Below are 17,969 nucleotides of genomic sequence, written 5' to 3' on the forward strand. Positions count from 1 at the left end.
CAACTGCTGAGGTGTGTGCTGGTGCGTTGTCGTGATGGAAAAGGACTTTCTTGTTTGGCAATCGCGGGCGTTTTTCTTGCAGCTCGGTTTTCAAACGGTCCAATAACGATGAATAATATGCAACTGTAATATTTTTACCCTTTTCCAGATAGTCGATGAGGATTATCCCTTGCGAATCCCAAAAGACAATCGCCATAACCTTTCCGGCCGAAGGTACGGTCTTTGCCTTTTTTGGTGCAGATTTCCCCTTGGTAACCCATTGTTTAGATTGTTGTTTGGTCTCAGGAGTATAGAAATGTATCCATGTTTCGTCGATACTGACGAACGACGCTTAAAGTCGTCCGGATTCTTCTGGAACAGCTGCAAACCATCCTTGCAACACTTCACACGATTCCGTTTTTGGTCAAGCGTGAGCAATCGCGGCACTTATCGTGCGGATAGCATTCTGATGTCCAAATGTTTATGCAAAATACACTGACTGACAGAGCAAATGCAACACCAAGAAGGAGTGGTTCGAAAGGGATGAAAGTTGGGGAAAAAACAGAGACGGCACGGACGAATAATTGATGTTTATTTCAAACCGATATGCAGGTTACACAATGCGCACGGCATCGACTCAGTAGGATGTAGGACCACCGCGAGCGGCGATGCACGCAGAAACACGTCGAGGTACAGAGTCAATAAGAGTGCGGATGGTGTCCTGAGGGATGGTTCTCCATCCTCTGCCAACCATTTGCCACAGTTGGTCGTCCGTACGAGGCTGGGGCAGAGTTTGCAAACGGCGTCCAATGAGATCCCACACGTGTTCGATTTGTGAGAGATCCGGAGAATACGCTGGGCACGGAAGCATTTGTACACCTCGTAGAGCCTGTTGGGAGATGCGAGCAGTGTGTGGGCGGGCATTATCCTGCTGAAACAGAGCATTGGGCAGCCCCTGAAGGTACGGGAGTACCACCGGCCGCAGCACATGCTGCACGTAGCGGTGGGCATTTAACGTGCCTTGAATACGCACTAGAGGTGACGTGGAATCATACGCAATAGCGCCCCAAACCATGATGCCGCGTTGTCTAGCGGTAGGGCGCTCCACAGTTACTGCCGGATTTGACCTTTCTCCACGCCGACGCCACACTCGTCTGCGGTGACTATCACTGACAGAACAGAAGCGTGACTCATCGGAGAACACGACGTTCGGCCATTCCCTCATCCAAGTCGCTCTAGCCCGGCACCATGCCAGGCGTGCACGTCTATGCTGTGGAGTCAATGGTAGTCTTCTGAGCGGACGCCGTGAGTGCAGGCCTCCTTCAACCAATCGACGGGAAATTGTTCTGGTCGATATTGGAACAGCCAGGGTGTCTTGCACATGCTGAAGAATGGCGGTTGACGTGGCGTGCGGGGCTGCCACCGCTTGGCGGCGGATGCGCCGATCCTCGCGTGCTGACGTCACTCGGGCTGCGCCTGGACCCCTCGCACGTGCCACATGTCCCTGCGCCAACCATCTTCGCCACAGGCGCTGCACCGTGGACACATCCCTATGGGTATCGGCTGCGATTTGACGAAGCGACCAACCTGCCCTTCTCAGCCCGATCACCATACCCCTCGTAAAGTCGTCTGTCTGCTGGAAATGCCTCCGTTGACGGCGGCCTGGCATTCTTAGCTATACACGTGTCCTGTGGCACACGACAACACGTTCTACAATGACTGTCGGCTGAGAAATCACGGTACGAAGTGGGCCATTCGCCAACGCCGTGTCCCATTTATCGTTCCATCCGTGCGCAGCACAGCGGCGCATTTCACATCATGAGCATACCTCAGTGACGTCAGTCTACCCTGCAATTGGCATAAAGTTCTGACCACTCCTTCTTGGTGTTGCATTTGCTCTGTCAGTCAGTGTATTATGTACCCATTCAGTCGAGATGCCCACAGCACTAGCAATCTCACGCACCTTAACTCTTCTGTCATACATCACCATATCATAGATTTGATCAATGATTTCTGGATTCGTAACATCCACAGCCCGTCCAGAACGTTCAGCGTCACTTGTGCCCTTTTGGCCAGTCCGAAAATTTTGAAACCACTTATAAAATGTTCTAATCGAAGGTACAGAGTCACCATAATGTTTATCAAGCTTCTCTTCAGTCTCCTGAGGCGTTTTGCCTTTCATAAAGTCATGTTTAATCACCACACGAAATTCTTTTTCGTCCATTTCTTGAAAATCACTCGACTTCCTTGATTTACACGAATCCCAAACACAAAGAAATAGACCGATATGGCTGAAATTTGGTATGCGTTCATTAAAGAGGCGCTACTAATTAAACATGACCTCAATACGCGCCGTTGGTACGATCTCTCGGACTTTGCACGGACTTTTCAAACCACTTTCTACAACGCGCAAATAAAAGCGACCCATTGTGTTCCCCGCGTGGTGGTAGTAATCACAAGTAGTTTCATGGTTCTAATAAATCATCCTTTGGTCACCCCTTTTAGTCGCCTCTTACGACGGTCAGGGGATATCTTGAGTGTATTCTTCGTCTGCGTTCTCCACCTACAGGGGTTTTTCACGAGTTTAGCATGGCCTTTAGGACCGGGTATATGAAGACAATGTCATGTCCCGGTGTTTTTGCAGCTTTTATATCAGGCGTGGGTGACCATCTATGACCGTTCTGTCCTTTCATTTAGCATTCCCCTGGAACATCTACGAGGGTTGTAAATAAAGTAATGGTAATATTGATAGCAGGCAACATTTAATGAACTAACAAGTACAACTGCATCACATTCCTTCAGTGTAGCCACCCGAAAAGTTTATTACCTTTTGCCAAATGTCGGGAAATGGTTGAGGACCGTTGGCAATGCGCTCCCTTTTGATGACAACGTTGGAGCGCCCTACTGCGAAGAGTACAGATGCCACGTCAGGAAATCGGCGGTCTCGGAGGGGTCCTTTAAACTTCAGAAACAGGTCGAAGTCACAAGGATTCATGTCTGCCACCGTTGCAATAACAGCTTGTCATTGTTTGCGACATGACAACGTGCGTTGTCATGCAACGCGATAAAGTGATCGTCTCGCAATAAACGCGAACCTTTGTCGCCGCATAGCGGGACGCAGAGGTCGCTCCAGAAAACGTCAATTTTAGTCACTGTTGACAGTTTGTCCCTCAGGAAAAACATGCGTAAGAATAACACCCTCGTAGTCATCTGCCACAATCAGCATGAGCTTCACCCGACTGGGTTCCTTTCGAAATTTCTGTGAACTTAGCGAACCTGGGGAACGCCATTCATTCGATTGACGCCTAATTCAGATTCGTAGGCTCGAGCCCACCTCTCATGAATGGCGACAATACGCTGCGGAAATGCGTCTACTTCGTTGCGGAAGGGGAGACCGGGGCTAGTTGTTGCAGGGGCTAGTTGTTACAAACATCTTTTTGAAAGGACCAATTGGAGCAGCGTACCCCTCCCCATATCACGTGTTGAGCTTGCCGTCCCTTATATTCCGAGGGAGTCGCAGACTGCGCGTGGATCTGTGAAATTTTTTAAGTGGGAAAGTTTATTTTTGCTGTGGGTTTAGGCAGCGTCTTGCACCTTTCCTATCTTTAACCACGCAGTCATATATACCGGCAAACACATTTTTTAAGTTTTGTGATTTAAACCTTCAGATATAAGCCTTTGCTTTCTAATTTAAGATAATTATATCTTTCCTGTGTGGTTAACTGTGACACAAAATATAAGATGGTAGCTACTGGAGCTAGTTGTTACTTACCACGCGGTGCATGTTGATACATGTAAAAACGTGCCCCATGCTGTTCTTATTTCGATTCTTCCAGAGAACGTGCTTCGTTCCCGTAAGAAGACAATTGATAGGGGTAACAAAGACATGGATACATTTGAAGCAACCGCTTTGGAAGTAAGATCGAATGAATCTTCCGTTAGGAAAGCTGCTACAATGTTCGGTATTCAATAAATGACTTTACACCGTTTCACAGTATCTCGAAAGAATTTCCTCGGGAAAATGAACAGGAGAGGAACGGAATTATCAGCTGCGCTAACTGCGAACTAACTTTCCCCTTTCTCCTGATATTACTGCACCTATTTGCTTTATACCTTTTATTGCCAAAATTTTGTTGGAACCCTGCACTCTTGTGACAGCTGTTTCGTCGCACTTCCAAAGATCTAACGCAAGACGATTCATCGTGGAAGAAGTCTGGCTAAAGCAGATCCAGAGTTACCATTAGCACTGAAAGTCTCAGATTACCACAAACATTAGAAGATGGAAATTCAGCATTACGGCATGTTAGTCCGCAAGAAATTCGTCCATACTGAAAAGCAGGTGAACGAAAAAGAAAAGCTAATATTCGTAAAGTTAGGAAGTCCTTAGTACTGACATAAACGTCCGTAAAAAATGAATTTCAGTAAGTAGGAGGAGGAGAATAGAAGTACGGAGAAGAAAAATTCAAACGCCTTGGAACTGTAACAAGACAAAAATCATAGAAAGTTATCGTTATTAAGCAGGAGGTTTGAAGAAAGTGTCGCGCTGCGAGTCCCTCTTCTTCAGAAGACGAAAAATGTGTTGAATGTCAAGGGTATTGGTGTGAAAGAAATATTAGAGCGGAATGGATTCAGTGCTAAACGTGCAAGTTTTGGTGTCACATTCAACGTGCTTCAAAAAATCAATGTTCTTTTTGTAGTAATTGTAAGACTGATAACGATGATAGTGGTGATGACTAAGAATGTTGAGCAGAAACGTAGCCTTGGCCATGTCTTTCGAATGATCAATTCTAGTAAATCATGTCACTGCTTGTCATTTTATTATAATAAAGTATATGTTGATTATGCTTTCACTGTTTTTTTCTTGGTAATGATTCATTTGAGACTTATAAATGAGTTTAGAGAGCCATTTCTTCATATTTTTATCTTCACTGCAAGGCTATGTAAATGAACTTCAACACAGACCATTACAAATCTTGTAGAATATTGTTTTAAAATATTGTCATAGGGGGAGGTGATAAACTATTATATAAATTATTTTATATTTAATGCAAAAGCAAAGTCACCTCCGTACAGGCCATGAAGGCCCTTGGAGGGGTTGAAGGTAAAGGCTTCCACCATTGTTAACCTCGGCACGTGACGGGGTAGAGTGGTTAGCTTTACGCCCTGCACCCAGGAATTAACCTGGTACTCATTTTTGGTGTAGGCTGAGTGAACCTCAGGGCCATATGCACCTCCGGAAGTGGAAATCTCGTTTTTTAAGTTTTACGACTTCCTGTATTTAATGAGTAGGCCTAAACATATTTTGAATTTAAAATGAAAATTATAAATATTTATCAAATTTTCAATAACCTGGCCCGCTCTGGGAAATGTCGTCAAAGAATGACTAAGCGGATCAAAATACGTCTTACTGTCAAATGTGTGCATGTTCTAGAATTTTTCTACCACTATTCTTAAGAAAGAGGCTCGTTCATTCTATCAGTAAGATTGAAATTATTTTACTTTTTCTTTTTTTGCCATTTGCTTTACGTCGCAGCGACACAGATATGTTTTATGACGACGATGAGATACGAAATGCCTAGGAATGGAAAGGAAGCGGCCATGGCCTTAATTAAGGTACAGCCCCAGCATTTGCTGGTGTGAAAATGGGAAACCATGGAAAACCATCTTCAGGGCTGCCGACAGTGGGGTTCGAACCCACTATCTCCCGATTACTGGATACTGGCCGCACTTAAGCGACTGCAGCTATCGAGCTCGGTGATTATTTTACTATTCACCTTAAAATTTAAAAAATTTAAACCCAAAGTCGTAATAACATGCCCCGGTCTCCCCTATCTGTCGAGGTCGATGCCAGCCAGTGCATACCGGTATCATTTCTGTACGTCGATGAGTAGATGAGAAACCCAACGGAACGCAGTTTTCCTCGTATTAAGACATTTCGTCGGTATGTGCTACACCCTTTGATGACTGAGACCAACCTCTACGGATAAATCCTGGAAAGTCCATCAATGTCTTCGGAAACGAGACAACTCACTATTGTAACCTTTCCAAGGCATCTGTACATAAACCAGTTACCATTGTTCATAAATATGACGTTAGAATGGAGCACCATCGGTGAGCTTCGAACTCAGCCCGGTTTGTCGAAGCCTCACCTTCCCCTACTGGAATAGTTCGCTAGCCGAGTCGGTATCGCATTTTCGGGTCTGTGGACTGTCCGATGGGGCGGTAAGTCCTTTAGTAATAGTCTCTATAGTAGGGGGAAAAGTTAATTATGAGAGGAATACCATTTCATTACTAATGAGAAGAGAGACAATATCTTGTATAATAAATTTTTACTTATACTAGTGAAACACATTATTTACATGGGTATGCCATACAAACACCTTACATATATTAACTTGGGTGATCTTAACGTTTAAATGTTCGGTAGTCCTTTCTACACTTCATTATACGTTTAAATATTCAAAATTAAGAAGGCGCTCCCTCTCGAACTATTACACTACCGGTACCTCAGACTTAGAGAGGCGTTTTCTCTCTAATTATTTCACTTTACATTTACACTAATCACTTTACACACAAATCTATTCAACATAGGCATACCCAGCTGTAATTCTGTTTGTTTGTCGAAAATTAATATATTCAATTTGCATCAAATTATGATATAAGTTTGCTAGTATCGTATGAACTGAAATAGGCAATTTACACTCCCAATCCTTTGAAAGTCGCGTTACAACACTACTTTAAGTTATACGTTGCCAAATATGCAGTATGACAAACACGCCCATTTCATTAGGATTTTTATCAACACATATATCAGGACATTATTTACACAACGATGTTACCTATGGACACGCATTTAGCGACTTCAATACCAGACATCATAAACAAAGTATTATGGCACTACCTGCAACAAATGGACAAGAATATATACACTTCACATACACATAATGGGCCGCAGGTGGTCTTATTTCACCTGCCGCTTGTGACAGGAGGCTTTACTGTCTCCTGCGATGAACTCAGGACCTTCTGAGACGGGGTATATCTGACCTGGAATTCCCTATACGCTGTGTATAATTAAAGAAATAAATTGGAGGGGTCCTTCATTTAATGTTCATTTGGAATCTCTGCGACGTTGGCTCTATTTAAATTAGCACACATACTCTTTGTATCGAAAGGAAACGAAACTCGCCACTTGTATCTGTTCTATTTCACTGAAGAAACGCCTTCACTCCCCCGTTTAAAGGGGCTCATAAAACTCCCGCTGGGAGCTACCCGTGCCACACTTTCAAAGAGCAGTCCACTAGCCTTCTCGGGCAATGACTTCACGGCAAATAATCTATTCACTTCTTTCAATACTGGCCATAAATGGCATCACACAAATCACGGCCCTATATCCGGCCTAATCAACATATTCACATCGCGATATGCACCTCGCGTGTCTTAATGACAGATTCCAAGGGAACTTCACATTTCATTTCGCAATATATATTATGGCTACAGCCTGTTCAGCCATTTCATTTCCTCTCGGTACATCGACCACGATGCAGATCTAACGATGATCTCCTGCCATCAGGGTCCAAGTTAATTTGCACATTCGCGAACTAATTAGCGATGTAAGATATATACCCCAATCTCATGCTCCATTCGTTGTTCCAGCAGTTTTAATTTCTAGTAAGGAGGATTTCCTAAGAGCTTGTGAAGTACCAAAAAAAAATCAGTTACTGAGATATCTTTGAGGAATCCTATTGGCTGTAGAAAGATGATAACTGGAGTCGTTTACGTAGAATATTCAAGCCCTTTTACTTGACAGTACTTCACACATAATTAATCTGAGGTCCTTAAATTTACGTCATGCATTATCAAACCCTTGTAAAAAAAATGGAAGTAAAATATGGTCGTTCCCAAACCATGAAGAAGTATTCCATAAAAGACCCAAATAAAATGAAATTATAATTATTATCCCTCTGAAATGGCGTGCTTGCAGTCTACGTTATATCTAAGTGAAAAATTTACATATTTACAATGGGACACGACCTTCAAAGAAATAAATACTTGGAAATGTACTCAGCCTTCTGGATACCACGTTCACAGCTTTACAGGGAGGCACTCCATGGATTTTAGACTGCTTGCATCACGTCATCGGTGATGTGAAGACCCATGATGACTTCCTGGCAGGTCACGAACATGACGGCTTGATCTGGTATGACGTTCTCGACGTTCTCTGCTACACCAGGCGAAGACAGCTAGGCGTCTGGTTCTCTCGAATATGCAGGCAAAATTCTGGCATTCAGATGGGCGTCGACGTTCACTCCGGCGTTCACGTAGACATGTAAATGAGGGAAAACTGTCTCAAGTGAATACGTTAGTTTATCACACACCACAATTTGAATATATGGTTGGATCTGCTCAATAGCACGAGCATTCCAACCCAATGCCGGTATTGTCTCTGTAGCCCGACACTGCTCCCTCCTCATGTACCTATTCTTTTATAAACAGCATGCAGCTATTCTAGGTCCTGAATAAAGAATGTCACTGGTTAGGCCACTACTGGATTAAAATTTCTCGTCTCACACGACCACACTTCAAGCATATTCTATCTCGCCTAGTCATGCGTAAGTCAGGCTCTCAACTGCATTATCGATTTTATAGACGTGACACTACCCTTAATTATGCCGACACTGAGCCGTTCACGCACTTTCTCTGTATCTCTCAATTGTGTCGAGACACACACACACGACTCCACGCACTGGGTTACCTGGCTATTGTGGTTAATTAAGCCGTATTAGTATCGGCACATATGAGGCTCGACGCACGACCTCTTCGACACACGGACAGCAGTCATTTCGGTTTCGTGCTGCTCCCACTATATTAAATAGCGACACACTATACTCGCAAAAAAAAAAAACTTAGTTAAATTGTGGGTATTTTCGCAGATGTTCACAGGGTTTAATGAATCTGCATAACACTGCTCAAATTACAAGATTATTTCTTCACAAACGACTCATACACAAACCACCACGAAATACTACCGTGCTGGCGTCACATTGAGAATACACTGGATGGTGTCTCCTTCTCAGCTCATGAATATATAGGCGCGCTACGCTAGAGACCCGAATGCTGAGGGTGGGGGAAAAAATGCAATCCTTTCTCACACATTGATCCGTTAATACGCAACGTACAGTGACGAACGGGGTATCGAAATGTAGCTCCTGTATTCCCATCTCCACTGAGTGACTGTTATTAAAATAACTTCGTAGGTTTTGAAGCAATCTTAAAAGCGTCCTTTAATCTCTGGCGGTGAATGATGACGAGCACAGGGGATTCCTTGTGTTCCTTGGCACGGTTAGGGCCCAACATCTGTTAGTCATTAAGACGCGCCCTTGTTTACAGCGCAGTTACTGCCCTGTCAGTTAAGTAGAGCACTTCTCGGTCCCATAATTATGCGTAAAATTCCCTGATTCAAATGAATGTTTGCGCTTAATTATCCATTGGGTATTTTGCGATTCATGAAAATTAATAGAAATAAAACAGTTGAATGCGTTAAGTTGGCAGTGGTGAATAAGCGAGGAAAACAGGGTATAATGTTAGTTTTCACGTTGGACCTACTCTCTGGGCTCAGCTAGTGACCTAGATTCTTTGTCACGTGATAACGCGTATGGTTTCATCTCGCTCGCGGTGGGAGTGAGAGAGTTTCGAGTACAAGCGCTCTTGCACCGCCTTGCTGCTAATTACCAGCAACTAGAGCTGGGTCGCGCGACTCTGGATATTGCAACTCGAGTCCTGGAGCGGGCAGAAAAATTCTGACTTGGGCAGTTTTTATCGTAGAATGACGCGGAAAACGGCATATTTCATCTCCTGGATATCATGACATACTATAGGTGACGTTGTGAACGGTCACACTATATCAATCTGATCTTGAGTAATGGACGGCCGACCTGCACGATGCAAATCGGCAGTCTTATTCCGGCCCGCACGAAACACCTTGACCCATCGCGCGACCACCCTCTACGGTAATGCATTCTCGCCACAGACTTCGCACGTAATACTCGATAACATTCTGAACCATTTTTTCCAGGGGTAAAAATCCGCGACCGCTGATCACCTTTTGAAAACAAGCTTTAAAGCGGAGACGTCGACACACTCTACTTCAACACCACACAGCAACAACACTCGAAAGTGGATGTCCGTCAAATGCACTCTACACATCGACAACAGTGCCATGCCCGTTCTCTTGCGAGTGTCTCGACTACGCTGCCATTTCTTTATTTACAGCCCACGTATGCAGTCCTTTTCCTAGTAATCCTCAATAGCAGTGTCCTCCTCTTCGTCTGCTGAAGTGTGTGTGTTCCATCTATACTCTTCCCTTGGTCTGACTTCATCTGTTCGCCTGAAATTCAGTCATCACTTTTCCCACCAATAAAAGTATTTTCCAGTCATATTATTAACCTAGAAGAATTGAAAGAGTCATAGAAAACAAGTCGATTATGTTCCTTGAGGGAGAAGCAATGACAGTTCTACAAACAATAAAATACTTTGAAGAACAACACGTTATTTCTTTTCTGCTTCGGGCTTCACGTCGCACTGACAGAGATAGGTCTTATGGCGACGATGGGATAGGAAAGGCCTAGGAGTTGTAAGGAAGCGGCCGTGGCCTTAATTAAGGTACATCCCCAGCAGTTACCTGGTGTGAAATTGGGAAACCACGGAAAACCATCTTCAGGGCTGCCGATAGTGGGATTTGAACCTACGATCTCCCGGATGCAAGCTCACAGCCGCGCGCCTCTACTCGCACGGCCAGCTCGCCCGGTGAACAACAAACTAACATAAACAGAAACGTGAGATGCTGCAAGCCCCAAAGCTACCACAAACCACGGAAGCAAAGCTCTGCGCACTAACAAATCCCTATATTCGAATGCTCACTTCCTCCGAAGAAAAGTCACTGCATATGGAGTTCACAGATGGTATCAACAAATACATTATAGTGAAAATAATTTCCTTTTGGGCACTGTCTGCCCCATATTTGAATTATAGGTGTTAAAAACTATTCTAGCAATAAAAAAAACAAGTTATATTTTCTGTAAAGTAGCGTAAGTCAATTAAATCGTGCATTAGTACCGAGGATAGAGGTTAACTGTGTATTTTATGTAAAATCTAATTTTGCCGCAGGAGTTCACTTTTCGTTGGAGGAAATAAAGTATTTATATCTCTAGAACAACTTTCCATCCCATTAGACTTGAATTAGGGGTAAATGAATGCCAGCCGTACCTCAAACATGCTCAGAATCGAGGTAAAAGATGAAATTACTCGTGATTGGATTTACCTGTTCAAACTGGAAATGAAAACCTTTCAGATCAAGTTATGTCGCTTTAATCCTTTATTCAGGAAGCCCACAACCGATTTAAACCTGTAATTCTATTGCATGGTCATCTGATTGTGTCGCTAATGAACGATGTCGCGTTGATCCTTCTATTTCCAAACTAAAAATGATTAAGGGTTCCTGAGTAATTGATTGACATTCATTACGATGTGCTCCGTCCGATTCATTTTATTGCGACATGACCTCACGTTAATCTGTTCAAATTGATCGACAGAAAATAGCGAGGCTTAAGGTCGTCACACAGGTAAGTAGCATGCTTCATTATTCTGCTACTAAAGTAAGTACAGTATTTCAAATGTGCCAGTGTTGAACTACAAATTCCGTTTCCAGCTCGAAGAAAGTAAAGACCTAAACAAAATTATTTAAAAAAAATTAATTCACCTTTATGCAACCATTTTGTTACATAGAAACTGTTTATATTTTTTGCTTCCCCATATGGGTTGTCACAAAACCCGAATGTAGTTCCGTTTATTCACGTCCAATTAAAAAAAACAAATAGGAAACCCAAATAGGAAAAGTCCTCTCAGTTTTAATTACTGCGTTTATGGGGTGAAGGTTCCTTATGGCTATCACTGTAAATACCCGGGTGTTAATATGAGGAAAGATCTCCATTGGGGTAATCACGTAAATGAGATTGTAAATAAAGGGTACAGATCTCTGCACATGGTTATGAGGATGTTTAGGGATTGTAGTAAGGATGTGAAGGAGAGGGCATATAATTTTCTGGTAAGACCCCAACTAGAGTATGGTTCTAGTGTATGGGACCCTCACCAGGATTACTTGATTCAAGAACTGGAAAAAGTCCAAAGAAAAGCAACTCGATTTGTTCTTGGTGATTTCCGACAAAAGGGTACTATTACAAAAATCTTCCAAAGTTTAGGCTGGGAAGACTTGAGAGAAAGGAGACGAGCTACTCGACTAAGTGGTATGTTCCGAGCTGTCAATGGAGAGATGGCGAGGAATGACATTAGCAGACGAAAAGTTTGTGTGGTGTCTTTGAAAGTAGGAAAGATCACAATATGAAGATAACGTTGGAATTCAAGAGGACAAATTGGGGAAAATATTCGTTTATAGGAAGGAGAGTTAGGGAATGGAGTCACTTACTAGGGGAGATGTTCAATAAATTTCCGATTTCTCTGCAATCATTTAAGATAAGGCTAGGAAAACAACAGATTAAAAATCTGCCACCTGCCCTAAATTCATATCAGTATTGATTGATTGATTGATTGATTGATTGATTGATTGATTGATTGATTGATTGATTGATTGATTGATTGATTGAATGAACTTCATTTTAAATTCATGAAAATATCTAAATACGGAAATTAATATTTATCTTTATATCAATATGCTGTTATTATTGCGTTAAAGCTGGTAATTTAATCATAATGGAATCACTAAAATCTTATAAAGGAACAACATTGCGACCTACAAATTGAACATCTGAATGGCTGTAAGTACTTATAATTAATTGTATACACTCGAATTGTTTCTAAAACAATATACCTATTTTGACTTTATTGAAATGCTTGTTCAAATGTTTCTTTCTTATTTCTAGAAATTAAATTTTTTTGCTAGTTGCTTTACGTCGCACCGACACAGATAGGTCTTATGGCGACGATGGGGCAGGGAAGGGCTAGGGGTGCGAAGGAAGCGGCCGTGACCTTAATTGAGGTACAGCCCCAGCATTTGCCTGGTGTGAAAATGGGAAACCACGGAAAACCATCTTCAAGGCTGCCGACAGTGGGGTTCGAACCTACTATCTCCCGAATACTGGATACTGCATCTATCGAGCTCGGTAAAAAAATAAATAAAACGGGGCGCGACAGAAAATACATGATAAAGACTTGAATTCAGCATCACTCAATATTTAAACGGTCATTTCTGGTATACATATTTTTAAGATTAACTTCGCCTATTTTGGTGTTTTTAATTTTCTTTTCAAAATTACAAAGATACGTGACGTGACACAGAAAATGCGAACACAGATGTGGACCCGGGCACTTCATTCAATAAGAATGATTAATATTTCAATATTAATATTTCCCCTTGTAGCAGAAAGAAAGCTCTGAAATGCGTATCAGAGTGAATATTCAGGACCGCATTGTAATCAAAATGAACTTTTAACCTATTACGTCGTGTTACGTACATTTAGTACATATTGAAGAGATGTTAAGTACAGAACATAAACGGCCACCCGGACACCAGTAGGGTCCGAACCCTCAACCTCATGATTTCGCGTCGGTTACTTTACCAATTGAACTGTGGTGACCTGGGTTGTCTTGGAAAGGATCCAAACATATTCACATGTTGCTCGTCGGGTGGAGAGCACAGACAGCGAACACAGGAAGTGGAGCGGCGGAGGTAAGGACAATGAACCACTTGAGCCGCCACTTCAAAGGACAGGAAGGAGCGTGGGGTCTTAACTGGACTCATTGGGCTAATACAGGCCGCAGGCCTGCCGCACCACATGGCACCTTATCTGTTCACAATGGTGAGTGCTTGGAGAGAATTTTACAGTCCCCTACCCATAGGGATGTGTGCATGTCTTTCATTCACACAAAACGGGCTTGATATGTTGAACTCCCTGCCTCCAAACATTTAACACCTAATTCTCTGCACCTAGTCAAGCCAGGAAATGTGCGACTAATATACGTCCTCAGAGACAGTCTCTCTTAGTCAGAACGACAAAATTGAGGAAATTCTCCATTTACATTTTCGCTGCTTGTAATAACATTGAAAGGAGAGAAGGCAGAACATTTGTTGTGATCACGTGGTTTTATTATTATTATTATTATTATTATTATTATTATTATTATTATTATTATTATTATATTCACGTGACAAGTCTGAAGACTCCCTCTGTCTTATTGTTTGGAACCCTCAACGGGGTTCAGGGTCTCTCATATTAGACAACTTTTCAGTTAAACTTGCCGATCCCGTGGTGTAGGGATAGCGTGCCCCCCTCTTACCCGGATCTTCTTATGTCGATTTCTGATCACAAATTTTTACCTGAGGGCCGGTTCGAGGTCCACTCTACCAACCTGATTACAACTGAGGAGATATCTGACGGTGAGATAGCAGCCCTGGTCTAGAAAGTCAAAAATAACCGCGAAAAGGACGCGTCATGCTGAACACGACAACTCGTAAACTTCGGCTTGAACAGCGGTCGCTTGGTAGTCCACGGACTTTCGGGGTTATCGTGGCATGGTGTTTAGGTTTTGATTCAGTTAACATTGCACATATAAGTGAACCAGATTCTAAAAGTATTTCCGGGATTTATATCCTGTAATGAACCCGAAAATTCGTGAGGTGACTTTAATAATAATAATAATAATAATAATAATAATAATAATAATAATAATAATAATAATAATACAGAAGATCGACAAATATACTCCTCTGGCTGTAGAAGTAGCAAGGATATGAAACAACACAGAGTGATAACTCTTCCTGTTCTCACATCAAAATTATTTCCAGAAAACTTAGAGATACCACAGCTCCCCATCTACACTCACAATATGGCACATAAGGCTGTAATTTTGAAGACCTGCAAAATCGTCAGAACATTCCTGAATGCTCAGTACGGACCATAAAGAGAGAGGACTGCAACCTTTAAAACGAAAACGTAAATTGTAAAGTGAATTATGAATATGCTTTATTCCTTATATATAAAATATCGAAATACGTGCTATATTACCAAATATAAAGTATGAAATACAGAATAATAATAACAACTCACTTATTTTACTTTCCGTTTCCGAGAGACACATTAAATTATTTATTTCCAGAACAGGTCTTATTCTTCGGTCTGTGGCAAACATAAGATTTTCTTGGGTACAGGAGTCATTCATCTCTTGAGATATGAGTAGGTGTTGTGGAGTCTTGTTATGTCACATCTTGGATCTTCAGCATACCGAGCTTGATGGCTGCAGTCGCTTAAGTGCGGCCAGTATCCTGTATTCGGTAGATGTCTGTCAGGTCATCAGCCCAGAGGCTGGTTGGATCCTCAAATAGCACCACCAAAGGTTATGCGGTTATAAGGAAAACCCAAAAACCAATGACAGCACCAAAATGAGGCATACTAGGCAAGATGAGGAGTGAGGTAATTTGCCATTGCTTTCCTCACTGGGTCAGAAAGTACTATTGCAGCACGACTGATCCTATGAGCAGCACCTTTCATAACACTCAGATGCAGTAGTCACGCTCCGAATGTCATTACTCAGCACTACCCATACCCCAGCAACTTCCATATTGTCACAGCCATGGATGTTGACTGGGACTTCGGTGGAAGCTACACTTTACTCTGCCTGTGCCAAGAGATGGATGCAAAAGTACTGTATCCATCAAGAAATGACAGCAGGCAGATAGTGGGTTCGAACCCCACTGTCGGCAGCCCTAAAGATGATTTTCCGTGGTTTCCCATTTTCACACCAGGCAAATGCTGGGGCTGTACCTTAATCAAGGCCACGTCCGCTTCATTTCCATTCCTAAGCCTTTCTTCTCTCATCGTCGCCATAAGACCTATCTGTGTCGGTGCGATGTAAAGCAAATAGCGATCTTCAGCATAACCCCATTTCACAAGATTACTACGGCACTCGGACTCATCTGTTCTCATCCGGTTTAATGACCCCCAGGTGATATATGATAAATGGCTCCCACTACTCAGTCCTTCTTTAGGAGTAAACCCTTCTGGCTTGTTTCCAGAGTGATATTCATCGAACTTCTGGTTTGGTATAGAGTGGTACTGTTCACTTCATAAAGCTCTTCCAGGATCTTAGGCGAGATGTGGTCACCTTGTGGTTATACTGTACCGTACCCAGGGGTAATAACCCTCTAGGACGATGCCTCCATTCCTGTATGAACATTCGACTAACTCAGGTTTGGGCGGAGAGGTGCGTTGGTTGTCGATGGCCAAGTCTACATGACGAAATTTATCACTTAAATAAGTATATGACAGGAAATGGAGGTATAACTCGAATGAGAAACATTACTATGATGCAGGATGAGTTTATTTCGTAAAATAACTCCGAATCATATTAACATAAATGAAATCAAATAATAAATGATTATAAAATTATCTCAGAAATTAATTTGAAAATGATATGGACACCAAAACTTTAATTACTCAAATAATTAAATGCGAAAAGAAAGTTCAACACAACATTAAATGCTTGTGAACTTCAAATGACTTCTCATGATTGTCCAAATTTCATGTTCATAATAGTATTCGTATTCGTATACTTATACGTATCTGATTCGCACGGAGTAGCACGATGTTAAGTATCACAATGATACGTATTTAAATTTCGGAGAGTCGTCGCAAAAGTTAACATAGAAAGAAAATTAAGACGCAATGGGACATGATATTAATTATGAAAAATACTAGTGGCATTTCCCTATGCTATATTAACAACCATCACAATATAAGCAAAGTATTTCAAATATTTACATCGGATTAGGAAATGGAAATCTTACATACTACACTGGCTCGACGTGAAACGCTGTTCACCAAAAGGATCTAGTGAGAACAAGATTGACCACCAACATTCACTCAGCACTCGGGCTGTTCCCCATTAAATAACAAGACAACATATCAAAACAACATAAAATTGCACAAAACATCACCCTGTAAGAGAAACATATTATCCTTTATTAATCACTTGGAAAGTAATGGACAACATTGCGTTCCTCTCCTGCATTTGCGCACCAGAAAGTGCGTTCCTCTGTCACATATTTCCTGCTTTGCTGTGGGCTGAAAAGAAATGTTAGAACCCAATACTACACTGAGGCTTGGTTACTGTTCGACAAGATTTTATTACGGAAATGACATCTCATTCACGCCGTCTATGTAAACACGGCTGATAAGTAAACCTGTAAGGCGAACTTGTATTTCCTCAACTGCTCGGAAATTCACATCTTGCTAGCATGCTATAATAATTTAACACACACATAAGACTCACTGGCCTAATATTAATTTCCCGTCAATTCTGAGTCTCAGTGTTCTCTCAGAATACAATTGCAGGACTATACTCACTGCACATCATTCTTATCACTTCATCAGGCATGCAATCGGCCTGCATAATCAACTTCATAAATCAGCATGCATTAAAACCTTTCATATTTCTTAACATCTCATCAGCCTTTCTCATTATAAATCCAGTTTCGATTCCCATTCAAATCATTGTACGAAACAGTTTCCAACCTACATTGGAAGACTCCTTCCTCATTCAACGTTGCGATACAGCCCTACACGTGTTACAGCTCCTGAAATAAAATGCGTCATGCAATCTAACTCTTACTATCTTACTAAATGAAAAGAAAAATTGAATTTACTCACAAGACAGCAAGTGTTTAACTTGGAAAGTGGATGATCTTGTCAATGTAATCCTCCTATCTCTAACATAAAGCTAATTAACACGCATAAAGACACAAAAACGAAATAAATACTAACAACTCCCTCAATATTCCGTCTAACTAATCGTAAAGTAAAATAAAAGTATAGAAATCATGCATTCCCCTCCGATCCGTATTTAAAGCGTCACAAATATAAAATAAACACATGCCGTCCGGAAAAAATTACATTAAAGCAAATTCCCTACACTAAACTTCACTA

This window comes from Anabrus simplex, chromosome 6, assembly GCF_040414725.1.
Source record: "Anabrus simplex isolate iqAnaSimp1 chromosome 6, ASM4041472v1, whole genome shotgun sequence".
NCBI lineage: Eukaryota > Metazoa > Arthropoda > Insecta > Orthoptera > Tettigoniidae > Anabrus > Anabrus simplex.